Below are 16,579 nucleotides of genomic sequence, written 5' to 3' on the forward strand. Positions count from 1 at the left end.
CCTTTTTAGTAGAATTGTGTTAGAGGAACAGCATTTTAGAAATACCTATTGTTTCTAATTTTGAAGTAATATCCTGAAATCTCTCTGAGAGGATGACAGTAGTCAAAATAGTTATGCTTTTACATTAGTCACAACTTAAGATTTCTGTTTAATAAATGGGAAATGGGGTTTCTGCGAAAAAGAGGAAGCAACTTCGGTTTATAAAGCATGACCTTGTTTAAGGGGAGACACAGTTGCTCATTTAGAACTGAACGAGAACATGTTCTGTGTCTGAAAAGCCAATACAGAGAACACATACAGCAAATCATGTGCCTGCAGCATTACTGAAGGTAACATTTTTCAGATTATTTCTTCAGAAAATAGAAACGAGAAAGCAGATACTACTGATTGAAATATGTTACTTATTTTAAAATAATCAAAAGACATAACTTCATTGCAGCAAGCTGTTCTGAGCAGGTTGGGGGTCATTGTATTGGGCAAACAGGAAAAAAACATTTCATTGAGATAAAAAGCTTTGTATCATAATTTAAAGGGCTAATGAAATGAGAAAACAAATCTGTTAAGGGAGAGAGTAACACTAATACCGGTGTGTTTATCTGTTTTTTGAAGAGTCTGTGAAGTTCATTATCATGTGTAAAATTTTGGATGTGATACACTGGGTACATTGATGTTATTACACAGCTATTTAATGTTTCATAAGGTTGGTGCTAAGATGTTTAGACACAAATCTGGTGTTATTGGCTGAATCATATTCTTCCATGTATGATGTTGGTGCTAAGATGTTTAGATACAGGTCTGGTGTGCTCGGCTGAATCATTCTTTGATGTATGATGTTGGTGCTAAGATGTTTATACACAGGTCTGGTGTGCTTGGCTGAATCATATTCTTTGATGTATGATGCTAAAAATCACTGTTACAACAGTGTGTGCAAGTACAGTGCTCCCCAGTTGTTGGTCCTGGCTGATGCCCTGGCCTGAGTCAGCTTCTTGTCAGTGCTCCAGTTGTGCATCCCTGTCTGTGCTGGGGGAGGGCAAAGGGAAAAGCGACAGAGGAGGGACACATGGCTGTCCCTGTCCTGCTGTCCGGTGCATCCTGCAGCCAGGTCAAGGCTGTTCACGCGCTGGTGCCCTCCTTGGGGCCACACTTCTCCAGTCAAGCTTTTCTGGAGGAAGAATTTCCAGCATGTAAAACCCAACGTGTGGATGTGAAAGAATAGTTTACCAGCCTTGATCCCTCTTCTCTTTGCTTTTTATTGTGCTTTTCATGGAATCATAGAATCATTAAGGTTGGAAAAGTCCTCTAGGATCATCAAGTCCAACTGTTAACCCAATGCTACCATGCTTCCTAAAGCATGCCCTGAAAGTGACCACTTTTAATGAAAGACAGAGCAGCAAACCTGCTGTGAGATTTTAAAAGATGTAGAATCTGGTGTAACTTAATGATTTCACACTCAGACTCTCTCACACTGACTTCCTCTCACTTCTCGATTACAAGAAGTAGGTATAAATGGCATTGGACTTAAAGTTGCATCATCATTGCTGATTTTGGTCAGAAGTTTTAGAATGGCACAGTGACAGATCCAGAACTTTATTTTCTAATTGGAAGAGCCTGCCTGGGTGCAAGGTAGTAGGAAATTAATCTCCTCTCTGCAGGACTGTCACAGGTTTCTCAAGCCAAGAAAAAGGAAGCTAGATGAAAAAAGAGATAAAAAAAATGTTAGTGTGTTTTTTAAATCTCTGACAGTGAGGAGGTAAGCAGGTCCTGATTTTTCTGTCCCTTCTTTGGTCAATTTATATGTAAAGCCCATTATAACAAAAAAAAAAAAAAAAAACCCCAAAGGAAAAAAAACCCTCATGTTTTATTGGCATTCAGATTCTGCAAATTTGATGGAGGCAAGAGGCTTATTCATGTCCTACTGCCCCCAAAGTGTCTGTAGAACTGAATGGCATATAAAAATAGGCGTGTTTAGCAACTTAACACAAAATGCTAGAATCTCTTTCAAAAATCTGAGATTTTCTTTCCTAATAGCAGTCACTTCCCTCATATTTTCCAAAGCACTTAGAACATTTATTTCAATTGATAGTCACAATTAATAGAAAAAATCTTGGCTTCTCTATTCATCTGCAGACCATTATCTTTTCATTACATGCCTAAGATTTAAAGTAATAGTTTTATTATTTTACCCTGCTAAAAATATACTGGTGATTGTTTGGTCCATTTACCCTTGAAAGAAATTGTTTCCCCAAAGAAACCTACAAAAATGAAAGGATATATTTATATTTACTTACATTTTAAAAGAACCATAAAAGAATATTAAAAAATAAGACAATTTTAACATAGATTTATCTGTATTGCATAAGTGCTGTCGCTGACATAAGTGGAGTTACTCAAGAAGTAAAGTGCTATTAAACGTGAGCAAAGACATCAAAATCATCTCCTGAATGTATGGAAAACACACAGAGTCCTATAATTGCTCAGTTTCTGGTAATGGCTCTGTGTATATGGAACAATGGGTGTTTAGTTATTTTATCATAGTTTTTAGTAGCACAGGATGACAATGCTGAAATCTCCCACATCTATATTTGGACCATACTTCCTTCTTTGAAATGTCACTATATATTTTTAGATATAAAGAAAGGGGGAATCTATATTCTTTCAACATAGTGCAAAACATGTGATGTTTAAACAGGAGACCATGCATGCCCTTTTAAAATTTTTCTTAAATGTAGATATTCTTCTCCACCAGTTCCTTCTGCGGAAATGAGTCTTGGGGTCGAGAGCGAGGACTTGGCCTCCATAAAGGAAATGTCTATCTTAAACCCTTCCCACAGAGGAGATGTCCCTAAACGTGCACACCGCGGCTCCGGAGGCACAGCCTGCGCTGAGGTTGTGCTGTGTGCACTTGTTTTCTGTGTGCGCATGATGTGTAAGCGCTGAGTCTAGTGTCACCCAACTTGTGATACAGGTTGAGTACCTGGAACTGCATAGGCACATCCAGGCAATATATAGGTGTACATGCACAGAATACATGTACACATCTACGTATGTGTATATGATGCAGGATGCCTAGCTCCCTATGACTTTGAAAGTAACTTTGGGTGGAAAGTATCATGAATCCTCTTTTTCTCTTCTCTGCTTGCGTTCAATGTTCAGGAGCTTTCTCCTCACAGCCTAAGAAGGAAGGAAGGCTATGCATTACCTGAAAGAACCCGCCCTCTTAATAGAACAGGTTGTGGTAGTACAGGTTGCTAAACAGCTAATTTAAAAATAAAACTTGCTGGAACTTTAAGAAGCTCTTCTGATTTCATGTATTTGAATTCCAAAATGATGGGTTTTCCTTGCTATTATTGTTTGGACTAATTTCTTCTATCTTGGCCACATTTTTATCAGTAGGTTTTTCCGTAAGGTTGTCTCTATGTCGTGTCCGAATGACTCACTATAGTTTTGGGATCTATTGACCCTTATCCCTCTAACTTCTGCTGTCTAACACAGAAAGTTTCTCTGTTTGCCTTACTTATTTGAGAATATGTAATAAAATAAGATGCCATGTTCTTAATAACATCAAGGCTGTTGGGTACTAAGCTAATAAGAGGGCAAGATAGAAAAGTGAAAGACATAAAGAGTAGCATTAGCTAGAAGAAAAAGTGCTGCCTGACTTACACGATAAAATAGTATAATGATAAACTACAAACATATATGCAAGACAGGTTTATCTTATATGTCATAGATTTTGATGTTACCATTTTCTTTAGTTACATTTTACACTCGGGTTTCATAAATACAGGTATGAATAATTTCCTTATGTAAAGCATTTAACCTGGCACTTGAATGTCATTCTCCTTTCTGATGGAATACAAGTTTTTCTTTATTCATTATGTTTTTATGTGCTTTGTTGAATTGTTCTCAGAATTCTCAGAGACCCTGTTCACTAGGTCCTGAGCACATTGCATATGCCTTCTACCCAATGTGGGAATCGATGGTGATTTTTCAATGCTGTGGGTGCTCTAACCCCAATAAAATAACTATTTACCGATCAGATGTCATTCTTTTGTTAGTAATGAGGAATCATCCATGTCAGTTTTGTTTTATCACTAGAGCTTTAGGGCACTGTCTATGTTTGCGATAACTTGTGGCTTTTTGTTCACTCTGCCATTTTCATGTCATTCTGCCATTTTAGAAATCACTATCTTGTCTTGCCTAAATACTCCCACTGGCTTTTTTGAAAATAATATGTCCATAGTTAAATTTCTAAGTTTGGAAATGCCCCATTGTTTTCTCTGGCTTAGCTGTCTGGCCTTTTTTTCCTTCTTACCACATTATTTCTGCTGCCATCCAGTATGTTGATTTATAGTTTGGTTTTTTTCCTCTTCTTCTGAACACTTCTTTCAGTCTCCTACTGAAAATAAGAAATCTTGACTACTGGCTTTTCAGAAATGACTCAGCCTTCTCCCCTCCTAAATACACCTGGTTTGCTGCTATGATTTTTTTTCTGTCTCCTTAACTTTCTCACCTGCTTGTGACACAGAATCAGAGAGAGGTGACAAAGGTGGCTTTTTGTCACTTTTTCAGTGTCCTGTTTCTGGCCCATTCATTGAAAGCTATTTTTGTAACTGCAGGTCCCACAGTAGTGGTCCTTCATTTTTCTTGCTTTTCCCTTTCTGACTAAGTTTTAGGAAAAAGGATAAAGATAATATCTGGGCTCAAAAGTATGTAAGTTATCCCCTGACAGAGGAAAAAAAAAGCCCTGTTGGAATGGCTGAGCCAACTTAATTTCTCCTGAAACAGGTCTGAGGATAAAATTCCATCTTGGCAAAATTTCATTTTCAGAGTGTTATCTTGACAAAAAGTGAAACTAGAGTGAGAGCACTGGTCTAAGACATTTGAGGTATAAAGTCTCTGGGGTAAAAAGTTGTGTATATTGTTTTTCGTGTGTGGGCACTTGAACATCATGTGAGTGAGAGTGACTCAGAGCTGTCTTGAATTTCCTCAACTGAATAAAATACCATCACATTTACCAGTAATAGGTGCCAACCCTTTTTGGTAAAATTAGCTTATTTATTCGACTTTGTAGCATGTGTTAATGTAAATTCTTATTAGGCAGCAAGCATTGCTTATAGATGGATAATGTTGTTTGGAGGTCTGCAGGCCCTGATAATTGGAATAGTTGAGATTAAAAGAAAATAGTCACTATGTTAGAACCTCGATGTGCAGCTTCTAAAAAACACTGTTTCTAATAGTGAGACATATTTGTCTAATAAATTTAAATAGTCAGGAGAATTTTCATGTTGTAAATATAAATATAAAGTTTATAAACATTACTATTATATAATATATTATATTTGTGTATATGCATATACTTTAGTATATAATATAAATATGATGTAAATATAAAGTAAAAGAAAGTGATTTCTGGTTTAGCAAATAGTAGTAAACAGGTAATAGTAAAAGCTGAGTTTATGCTAAGGCCTATGCATGCTGCTACTGAGAAGTGTCTGGTTTTCTATGAAGGAATTTCTATCACTAGAGTTTTTACAACTCATATAAGTATACATCAGGAATGGTGTGGATACAGTTTATCACACAGTAGATCTGGGGAATGGATGAGGTGATTTCCTGATGACCCTTCAAGCTGTTGTTTTCTATGGTTTTGTGTAGGAGGCTCTAATGCTGTTTCTGATTTATGCTGAACTGTTGGGAAATGAATTACTCTGAAGAGCTTGAGGAAAAAAAATTACTCTGTAAGACAAACAGAAAAGGTCAGATAAATGTGTAAAGAAAGCAAGATTTAAAGACTCTTTATATGGACTTTAAGCAGATTTTTAAACTGTGAACTTTCCATGTTTCTTCCTACTAATCTGCCGTCCTGTTTAGGATCTAACAGCAGAAAATCTGGCAGCAATCACGTGCATGTGCTCCTCAGTTCATGCCTGGAAAAAATTTGGCAGACTAAAACCAGTTGCTAAAGAAGGGATATAGTGCATGTGAGTTCCCTCACTTCCTGCCACTCGCTAGGAGGGTTACTCACTCGGGTGCTCTGAGCATCCCACCAGACTCAGTTCTGCTGGTTTGCTATAAGCATCACTGTTCCCATACATTAATAACTCATGGGTCAAGTTATAGATGAGCACTAAATCAATATATATGGGTTCTAAGGATTCAAATCAGGAGGTGATTTATTTTTCATTTTAGTTTCTTTTCCTTTCCCCAGCTTTTTGTAGTTCAAGTGTGATGGCATTCCTCAAAACCGGTGGTGCCCTGTCAGTAAAATGGCAATACCAGTGGTGCTTTTTGAAGCCCCTACCTGCCTGAAATTTATTTAGGCATCCATGCTTACCCCCAGAAGACTTCTTAAGTATAGTTTGTTATAGCAGAAGTACTATCTTTCATTCATAAGGACAAACAGGCCTATCTCTTTGCATCAATATTCACACTTTGCATAAGCCCCTTAGAAGATTATTTCCATTTTTAATGGTTTTAATTAGCATTTATGAAAAACTGTGGTTTCACATGATGTAAAGTGACAGATTAAATTTGTTAAGTGGATAATAATAAAATGTGAGTTGATTTGTTTCACTGGAGTTTAAAAGGCTTTTGCTCAATGGGGCCTCCATGTTAATTCATTAAGCATGCTTTAGACCTTATGGAGATTTCTTTGGATTTAATTAACATAGATCAAATTCCCGGGAGATTTCATGTCCTCCACAACTGTGTGTGATAGAGGCAGCAATTTAAAACCTATTTATAGGTCTTTGTGTTCATTTACTTGAAAAAAGGATAAAAAACTTCTCTATGAAATCATTGTAATACAGCAGAAGCTACTGAAGTTCTTTAGAGTAGGAGCCAAATGCATTTATAAATGATGGCAAGGCAGTGGCTAGGGCCAGGCTTCAGAGATCTGGTTTGTTTTCCTGGCATCTAGTCCCTGCTATCCAAGCCAATTGTACGTTTTCTCCATGTTTTAATCCATGATGCATAAGCAGGCCCTTGAGTAGCATCCCAAGACTTTGACCTCTCGCTTTCATGGCGTTCATCAGTGGGCTAGGAGATCAAACTACCCATTACTTGCTTTCTGTACCAGGAACTCCTGGCTGAGCTGTGGCCTAGTTTTAAGATATGGGATGAAAAACTGTGGTGTGGTTAGGGCAATCTCCTGGGAAGTTGTGGGTTGTAGGTTTCAGACTCAGTAGACTGAGGAGGTCCCCAAAAGCTTGGTTTCACAATTCTTGGAGCACTGTAATAATTTCTTAATATAAGAAATCACTGCTAGAGCCTTCTTTGTGCTTCTTTCAAAGTGACTGATGTAATTTTTCATTGAAATCAGTGATATCTAAGCACATTAGATGTAGTCTGAAAATGCCTCACAGATCAGTTCCTTGCTGTCTGTTTTTGATAATGTTTTGACTGGACTGAGGTATCCAGCTTCTACATGTAAGGTATTTCTCAGGATGGTCTGAATTAGAATCAAAGAAGGGAAAAAAAAATTGATTGCCTGCAAAAAAATAATGAGAAGTGGAGAGACAGATGCAGAGAGGAAGAAGTCAACATTGAGGAATACAATGGCAAAGAACATGATAAATACTCCAGAACAAGATTCTGTAAATTGTATGAGAACCGTGGAAGGAGATCTCAAACAGGTGTGCAGCATCCTCTTGTTCTGTGCCTGAAATTTTCCTTTTATCACATGCACCATCAGGCTTCTGCACTGAATAAAACAGGATCTTGAGGGAAAAAATAACAGTATATGATCTCATGATTAAATAATATATCCTGTAACGTACACAAAGGGTAGAAGAACAGCAGTTGCATACCCTGATTGGCATACAGCATTTAAGTTGTTCTTCCAAGCCAGGGACCAGGCTGAATCTTAGTGGAAACAGGTTGGAACAGAATGAAACTCTGCGGTACTCAGGAAGTGCCATAACACCATGCTTTAAAGTCCTTTAAGGAAATGGTATTTGTTTTGGGATTCAGACAGCTGTGTGTCTACCTGTGAGCTATCTGTCTAAACTCCCTAAACTCAATGGAGATCTGGTCAATACAGTCGGAGCTGCCTGGAGAGTGATTCAACTGACCAGCTACTCCAGGGTGAACTGAATTGCTCTTTGATTGCTGCCTTAACTGTAATGGAAGCTTAGATACCTAACGCACTGAGGATTTCTACATGTAGGCACCCAAATTGATGTTTCTTAATCTTGAGCTGAACCTCAGCCAGAGAGAGTCCCCTTGACAGTTTTTGAACAGTCATTACCTGAAGTACTTCTGTAGCAGTGCATTTTAATCCATATGGCCTGCTGTAAAAGTAGATGCATGCTGTTTTTTACACTTTATTTTATGATTGTATTGCTGGCTACTTCTTCAGAGTTCAGTAGCGATTTTCCAGTAGTGAGTAGATTTCTGTGTGTTCTAAAAGGCTTGATGATGAGTATTTTACTATTCCGCTCTCCCAGCAATTCTCCAAGAGGTGCTGATGTTATGTGTTCCTGTTCCTTGATAGTAAGGAAAACCTGGAGCTCTATTTCCTTTGTTGGTTTAGTCAACAACAAATAGAAGGTGTGTCAGCTTGTGTTGGAGCGCTGCCCGTCCCTCAGATAAGGTGTCAACACCATCCTTCCCAAGTTTGATTTTATACATTTCTCAAGTTAGTTTTAAGTTGTTGTTGATGTCATTATTATTATAATGTTATATTGCACTTTGCAGATTTCAGCAGTATTCCTGTGGAATTTTTTTTGTGCTGTATTCCTTAAAATGTGCAATTACGATCCTAAAGGATCATAAGGATTTTCTCTGCCCAGTGCTATGCCTTTCCAAAAATGCATTTATTTGGTCTTTGAAGAGTGCTTTTAGGGACTCTCAGAATATTACTAACAATTCCTCTTCACTCCTATTAATTCTTGGGAATATTTTAATCTCCATCAAAAAAAAAAAAAAAAAAGAATAAAATAAGCAAACCGAGCATCTTTTAAAGGTGCACTCCTAGACCGAAATGATTTAATACAGGGTCTGAGGCCTGCCTGAGGTCTGGCAGAACATCTGAATGGTTTGGCAGCTTTTGTGTTAGAAAAGAGAATTACATTCAGAAGGAACTCCTAGCAAAGTAACTAACAGAGCTGTTAAAACCAAACTTTTAAGGGAAATTTATTTTTTTAAAACAAAACCAATTTAAATTAATATTTTATCCAGAAATTAAAATTCAGAATGCTTCAGCTTCTCCAGCACTTAAACACAGACTTAGAGAGTGAAGGTGTGAGTAACACAATAACTTTACCAACTTTACGCTGGACAACTGATGAAGAATCTTCCTGAATAAGGGCTTATTATTTCCATGATAGGAACACGGTCTGTTCTGGAAGAAGTATTATATTTGACAGGAGAAAGAGTGTCGGTTCAGACCATCTATCAGGTTGCGCTAATAACATTTTTTTCTGAACACTTTATTAAAATCCTAGGCACGGCAAGGTTTTTTTGAGCTTTATCTTTCAGGAACATAGGAGCTATAAAAAATAAAAAGATATGATAAAACTGTGGAGTTCAGAGAGAAAGTCACCCAATCCCATCTGAACTCTGTGTCATAATACACTTTAATGCCTTGTAATATTATGAAATTATAGTGGTTTAAACAACAAGAGCAGTAAAGATTCTATAAACTGGTCTCATGTAGTTAGAAGGCTTTGTTATACAATTTATGAGTATAGTTGGGAATTTTTAAAATACCCTCTATATGAGTGTTTACAGAACAAAACATGACTTTTTATTACCAAAAATAGACATATAACAAGATATTTGCTGTCTTCTTTGCATTTTCGTATTCCTATTTGTATTTCAATTGTTTATGCTGTTTAAAGATGGGAAATTAAAAATCAGTAAGGGTGAATGATATTTTCAACTGCCTCTATAGAAGAACAAAATTCTTCTGTTTCAGCAGATTGTAAGGAAAGATTGCCTCCTATTTCCTGAGGTCTGGATCCAGTAAAGATTTCTATGAGTCTCCTACAAGAAAGGGTTAGTACCTCTTAGGCCTATATGCAACTAGGTGTCTCACATGCATACGAAACAGATTCATGTTGGTAGTTCCTCATACAGGATCCTGGAGCTATATATGCATGTCAATCTATGGCACAACTTTAAACTCATTGCAGTGTTAAATATTTGGCCTGTTCATGGAGTCTTGGGTTATGACAATTTGGGTGGCTTTTTTGAGAGTGCAAGTTAGCTGAGTGTATTCTTGGTTTCTAATCTGTAATTATTGAGGGGTGAAGTGGTGAGATGGTGGAGGTTCTTGGAGGTAATGTATCCCCTTTTTCCAAACATCCCATATTTTGCAGAGACACAGACATGGTAGGCAACACTAAGCTTTTCCAGGCGAGAAGACTGTATAGTGTTTCCAGTCCTTTTTTGGCTCAGTGGATCAACTGCTTAGCAAGCCGTATAAATCATGGAATGACTCCTTCCTTTTGAGGCTCCTTGAGAAGCCTCCGCAATTTCCAAAAATACTAGACAGTGGAGAAGCAGAGTAGCTACTTAGGGGGAAACTTGGTAAGCAGTACTGAAAGTCATCCCATCTAATTTTTAACAAAGAAGTGTTAAGTGTTCAGTCTAAACTTGTCTAGACTTTCTCTAGAGAGAGAGAGAGAAGGGAAGAGGTAGAAAAACTCCTCCCAAGGTACATAGCTTTATCCTCTGAAGTTTTAAAACAGAGATGAAATGAATCATTTTCTATGTCTCCATTAAGGAGCCTAGATGGCGAGCTTAGACCACACATGAACTTTCAGCAAGATGAATGTAGTCTGGAAAAAGATGAGAAGGATAAATAAGGCAGAGCTCAAGTCTGTAGAAGAGGATAATGAGTGGGCCCATTTAGTCAATGAACTTTCCCTGCTTTATGGCACCAGGACACTTGAAGCATGGAGAAAGCATATGGTTTTCTAACAGGGACAGGACAGAGCAGTGAAGTTGGGAACAGGGAGGGAAAAATTTATGAGTGCAGCATAAGACAAAAAGAAAAGCTGAGGTTTTTACCTTGTCCACCAGACGAACTCTTTGGGGTATCAAAGGGAAGTTCCAGTCCAGAGGAACCTCATAGGACCTTATATAGTCTGCAGATAGGAAAGAGTAGAATAAAACAGATGATCTGATATATTTGGTGATATTTCCCCTGCTTGAAGTCTGCAGAAGGGGAACCCCCAGAGAGCTTTAGTCAGCCCACCACGTGAACTTCAGGGAGGAAATGTTCTCCTTTTACATTGTCAAACATCCCTTGTGAGCAAGTTACATTTTGAGCATTCTGAACACTATTTCTGCCACAAAAAAGTCAGAGAAATTTTGAACTGTATCAATTCAGATACTTTGTCCTGGTTTTGGAGAAAATCCAGCCAATCATAGACCTCCTCCACTCTCAGTTTTGGAGGTATTCGGATGCTTTTGAGAATTTTTGGGTGCAGAGGAGGTAAAAGTAAACCTCTGCACATTATTCAGGGAAAACTTAATTCTGTGGCAGCTAACCTCACTCTGTGAGAGTTTGTTAGTCATTATAAGACAAAATGAGCATGCAGAATGTATAAAAAAGATTAGTTCCTAGAAACTGATACACTCTCACGGACTCCTACAGAATTAGGGCGGTTGAGTATTATCTCTGCTTTGCAGACAGGGATGCTCAGACAGGCAGCTCTTTGGGGACTTGAAGGTGACACAGGAAGCCAGCGGTAAAACTGTGCTGTAAGCCCTTGTGATTTTTGGCCTAATGCCCTACCCACTTATTGCAATTTGTTTGGCTTAGTTTGCTTGAGGCCTAAGCGAAGAAGTACCAAACTAGTGCTGCTTCACATAGACCTTTCACAAGGTGCTGCCTTCAGCTAGTTGTACGTAGAAGAGGATACACAATGCTCCAGCTGGCTGAGTTAAAAAAGGATGAAACAAAAAGAACCAGGGATCTCATCTGGCCTATGTTTAGCCAGGATGGCTACTTATTTTCAAGATATTTGTGATATTGATGTTTTTGTGTGTGATTTCTCTGCCTAAGCAAGAGGCAACTGGGGCTGCACGTTGCTGTGGGTGGGAGAAACTGCCCCATTTGATGAGACAGGGTGAGCAGAGCAGAAACAAGCCTGCTTTCGCTATCCATGCGTCATCTTGCTACTCTCGTCTCCTCCGTGCCGCCTGCCCTGTGCCAGCATGGCAAAGCCCGGCTGCTGTGTCCCTGTCCCCCGCCATGGCAGGGGCACAGAGGATGCCACAGCTCCCAGGCACCCAGTGCGTGTGGTGGAGCTTTGGCAGCGTGGCCATTCCTCCCCAGGGCCACCTGCCGCCCCTCAGGCTGCTCACCCCATAGCTGGAGGTGGCAGGCACAGACTGCCCTGGGGGCCCATTTGTCCCCTGGGGAAAAGGCTGGTGGCGAAGTGGGAGTTTGTTCCCCACAGCACCATCAAGGTGGGGGCAAGGGCAGGCAGCGGGGCTGGAGCCTCCTCAGGCCCAGCCCAGCCCAGCCACAGAATGGCGTCCCTGCTTCAGCGCCAGGGTGGCTCTGAGCAGTTCCCCAAGACACTGAAAGCATCCCACCCCCCAGGCCTCAGCTCTGCCTGGCCCACGTGCAACCCAGTGGCCAAGGGACAGGGCTATATAAGTGGCAGGGTGTGGAAAATGTTTAAGGCTGTTAAAATTCAGGCTGATTTGTGACAGGTTAGTACCAAACCCTGGGCACAAGCTGCTGCAAATGACAGCAATCGAGAACTTCTCATGGGCCAGATGCTCAGCTCCTGCTGATGCTTAAGGGGACTGGAAAGCTGCTCTAATGGCATCAATGAAGATTTTCCCTGGCATGAGGAATCCCTTCATTGCTTACATGCTAATGGAGAGAAAGCAAACAACAGAAAGTTTTGAAAATATTTCACTCTATTCTCTTTTACTCCACTTTTGACTGCTTGTTTTTCGCTTCCCAGAATCCTGTAATGTTGTTTCAGCCGTTTTTTGGACAGCACTGCTCATCAGGGCTACAGAGGAAATTATTTTGAGAGGGACAAGCTGAAAATTAGACACTTAATTGTCTCTCCAAAAACAAACCCTGCACAAACCCTCCAAGATTCCTGCTGTAAAAAAGCAGGAAAAGCCTCTCAGCCTCCTTCTCAGCCAGCTCAGTTTTAAGACTGCTGGTTTTCCACTGTAAAAATCTTTAGAGCCTTTTGCACAAAAGAACAACAATAAAAAAGACAAAAAAGCCTGTTTCTGGTAGCAAATAGCATCTCGCTTGAGTTCTGAAAACTGGAATGTCTAAGTATCTGTAGCAAATGCATGTCAACAAGAGCACCTGGCTTTGTTTCACTGTTTCTTACATCTATTCTTTGTTAGTATTGGCAAAATTATGCCTTTTATTGTCACAGTAAGTCCTGGTGGCTCTGCTGATGTGCTGTGAAACCACCGACGGTTGTGGACCCCCGGTCAGTGTTTACCATTGTTCCAGGGATGTGTGTGAGATGCAGAGTAAAAGGTCACTCAGAGTACTTGCTTTGGTTTATTTTTTTCTCTCTGGGACAGGAACTGCTCATCTACACAGCACTAATATTTTGCCTGATGCCCTGAGAGTCAGAAACATGCTGCTTAACTGTTTTCAGTTAGAGACCCGCTGGCACCTTTTAGAAGTCCTTATTGCATCCCTGAATGCAAGAGACACACGGCCCTCCACTTCACTGCTCCGCTGCGGCAGGATGCACTTACAGCTGAGTGAGTGCAAAACCTGAAAGCTTCACAGAGCTTACTGCATTTTCAGAAAAGCCAAAGTATTGCAAGATTAGTTCTAGCTCAGCTTACCTGCTCTGAGGGTCTAACATGACAGCTTTGTTTCCAGCCTCCTATGCTTTGTTGCAGTGGCCATTTTTGGGAGGTAGGAAAGGCTTAAAATTATATTGTGACCATTCCAGATTTTGCTCTCATCTTACTTTAAAGATCCATTAAAGCTCAAATTAAGCAAGACTCCCGCTGTTAGTTCAGTCAACTGTGAACAGGTCTGAGCAACTGTTACACATCCTTTGAAAGTAATGGAGTAACAGGAAAAAAACCTGCTAAGGCTTCCCTTTTGATATAGAAGGATTTTTACTGCAAGGATTTTAATTTGTTTTAAGGCTTTGATTGCTTAAATATTTTCAGAGAAGAAAGCATACATGATTCTTAATTGCTTTCTAAAGTGGGAAGCTGCTGTATCTTAAGCAGAAAATTAAATTATTGTGTTCTTGAGGATCTGCGTCTTGCTAATCTTCCAGATAAAACACACTCTCAAGCGAAAGTCGTTAATCATGATATCTTAATACATACACGTCAAAAGAAGCGTATACCCTTTCAGATTACTAAGATACCATCAGTGAAAGCAAAATGTAATGTGACATTCTGGGGACATCTAGTGGAGAAGAAGTAAAATAGTAACAATACACACCGGGAAGGTTGCCTACTGTTACTGTAAAATCAAAATCAGGACTCACACGACTGAACAAAGGTTCACTCTATTTAAACCCTAAATTAAATGTTTCCGGACAAAAGAAAACTGTTTTCTATTTCTAGAAGAGCCAACTATGTCTTTTTACTTGCCTTTAAATAATAGATTATATTTAATTTAATTTCATTTTGGATGCAGAAGTTTATTTTACCCTTTTTTTTTTTCTATAGTTTTATTTATTTGGCAAGTATATTGTTTAAACTTATTTCAGATTCCTTCCTTGCAATAAAAAAAGATAATACTTACCAAATAATAGTTGCCAAATATTTTATTAATTTCAAGATGTTTGGGTGGAAGATGTTAAAAACAGTACATACAAGTCACTCAAATATTCCTTTTTTGTCAGAATTACAGCTATCAATGAAGTAGATTTTCACCACTAATATTATCAGTGTTATTACATTTCAACTTGGACTTTTTTTTACATGACCTTACAGCTCAACTTGGTTTTGGAGCTGCACTGTCATATTAGGGAGCAAGATGCTTATTTTGACTACCTTCACCACAGTTTCAGAATCCTGAGTCCTTGTCAGAAATAATTTCAAATCCCCAGGAAGTGACATATTGACTTGCATGGTCTCCAGTGAGACCCGCATACCTGGAGATGTGTCAGCTGAAGGAGCCTGCAGGTTTTAGAAACTGCTTGGAAGTAGTATCAAAACAATTACTGACCTGCCATTATGATTAGGGATGGGCCAAATAATATTTAATAAACACAGCAACCATCTTCCTATCTATCTCACTTCACTTACAAACCAACCCACACAGGTATGTACATGCAGGCTTGTAATATGCCAAATCACTGCTTATGGGAGCAGCCCGAGACTGATTTCATGAGCGAAAGCCAAAGAGGACCACCTAGTCCTAAACAAGGCTTCAGACTAGAAAGTGTGGGAGGTCAGGTGTTATGATATAATCATAGAATCACAGAATGGTTTGGGTTAGAAGGGACCTTTAAAGATCATCTAGTTCCAACTCTCCTGCTGTGGGCAGGGATATAATGTTGGAGTGTAGCTAAATTGAGCTATGCCACGGCCCTGTAGGGAAGTAGGACACCACTGATATGTGTTGATTTACATTTTTGTTGGTGAAAGACAGTTACATTTTTGGGCCAACAGCAGCAGCAGTTTCAGACAGGGACACTGGGTTGTGACTTTGTAAAGAAGTAGAGGAACGTAACTTGTGTAACAACCACCTTAAGGAAGAACTGGGTTACTCTGGAGCTGAAACTTGAGAGAACCAGGAAACAGATAGCAGTTCCTCTGAGGAACAAGTTAATTTACTCAGTCTATACTATAATATTCTCAGTGCATCAAGAGATAAAGGAAATGGTGCCATAGCTTTTTATTTTAGTGTAGAGGTTTTGAGGTGTTTCTTCAGAGTGGCAAAATCTACAATTACTTTAAAGGGGAAAAGTCAAATAAATGTACATAAGCCCTGAGCCTTCCCCATTGGGAGTTATTATACAAACGAGTAATCAGGAAGGCAAGTAGGTTGAGGAAGAGTTATCCATAAGCAGGGGTGAACTTTGCTGCCTTAATTCCCTAAAACAGTGGCCTTCCTCTCTCCAGAGAAACACACTGATAATCCTCTCTCCCACAAAATGGGTTACACTAGCCAGGTTCTCACCAGTCCTGACCACTGTTTTCCAGAGACTTGTGAGGAAATTGTGTAATTAGGTACTATGACTACAGAGTTCTGCTGTAAGATCAGCAAATGAAGAGACTCAATATACGATTAAAATTTTATGTATTGGCATCTATGGGATTGGGATAAACTGTAACTTGATCTGCTGTTTGTTTTAGGAATTGTCCTCAGAAATCTTCCCTCCTGCATCCTGGATTTTATAAGGGCTGAGGGGATAGTAAAAGCATCTTTAGAGGAAGAATCAGTAGTGAAAGTCTGACAGTTATTTAAGTAAAATTTTAAGCTTAAGAGAAATGTAAGATTTGCCAAGATTATGCAGAATATAGCTAAATCAAACTCTTACACTCCAGTGAGAACCAGTCTATTAAGGTCTCTATGTAGCTAAATGAGGCAAACTACAGTTTTGATGTGTTGTTCAGCTATTTCACACTGAGGCATTATAGTTCTGATGAAATT

At 39.2% G+C, this 16,579-nt stretch overlaps 1 protein-coding gene across 1 annotated transcript in view; it reads left to right on the plus strand.

Moving 5' to 3' along the window:
- The first annotated feature begins 241 nt into the window (after positions 1 to 241).
- The window catches only part of TFEC (transcription factor EC), a 144,193-nt gene continuing 127,855 nt past the window's right edge, over positions 242 to 16,579 (plus strand). Inside the window, exon 1 of the mRNA XM_064447065.1 lies at positions 242 to 329. The gene's annotated coding sequence lies outside the window, so the exon portion shown is untranslated. The remainder of the gene's footprint in view (positions 330 to 16,579) is intronic.

This window comes from Phalacrocorax carbo, chromosome 1, assembly GCF_963921805.1.
Source record: "Phalacrocorax carbo chromosome 1, bPhaCar2.1, whole genome shotgun sequence".
NCBI lineage: Eukaryota > Metazoa > Chordata > Aves > Suliformes > Phalacrocoracidae > Phalacrocorax > Phalacrocorax carbo.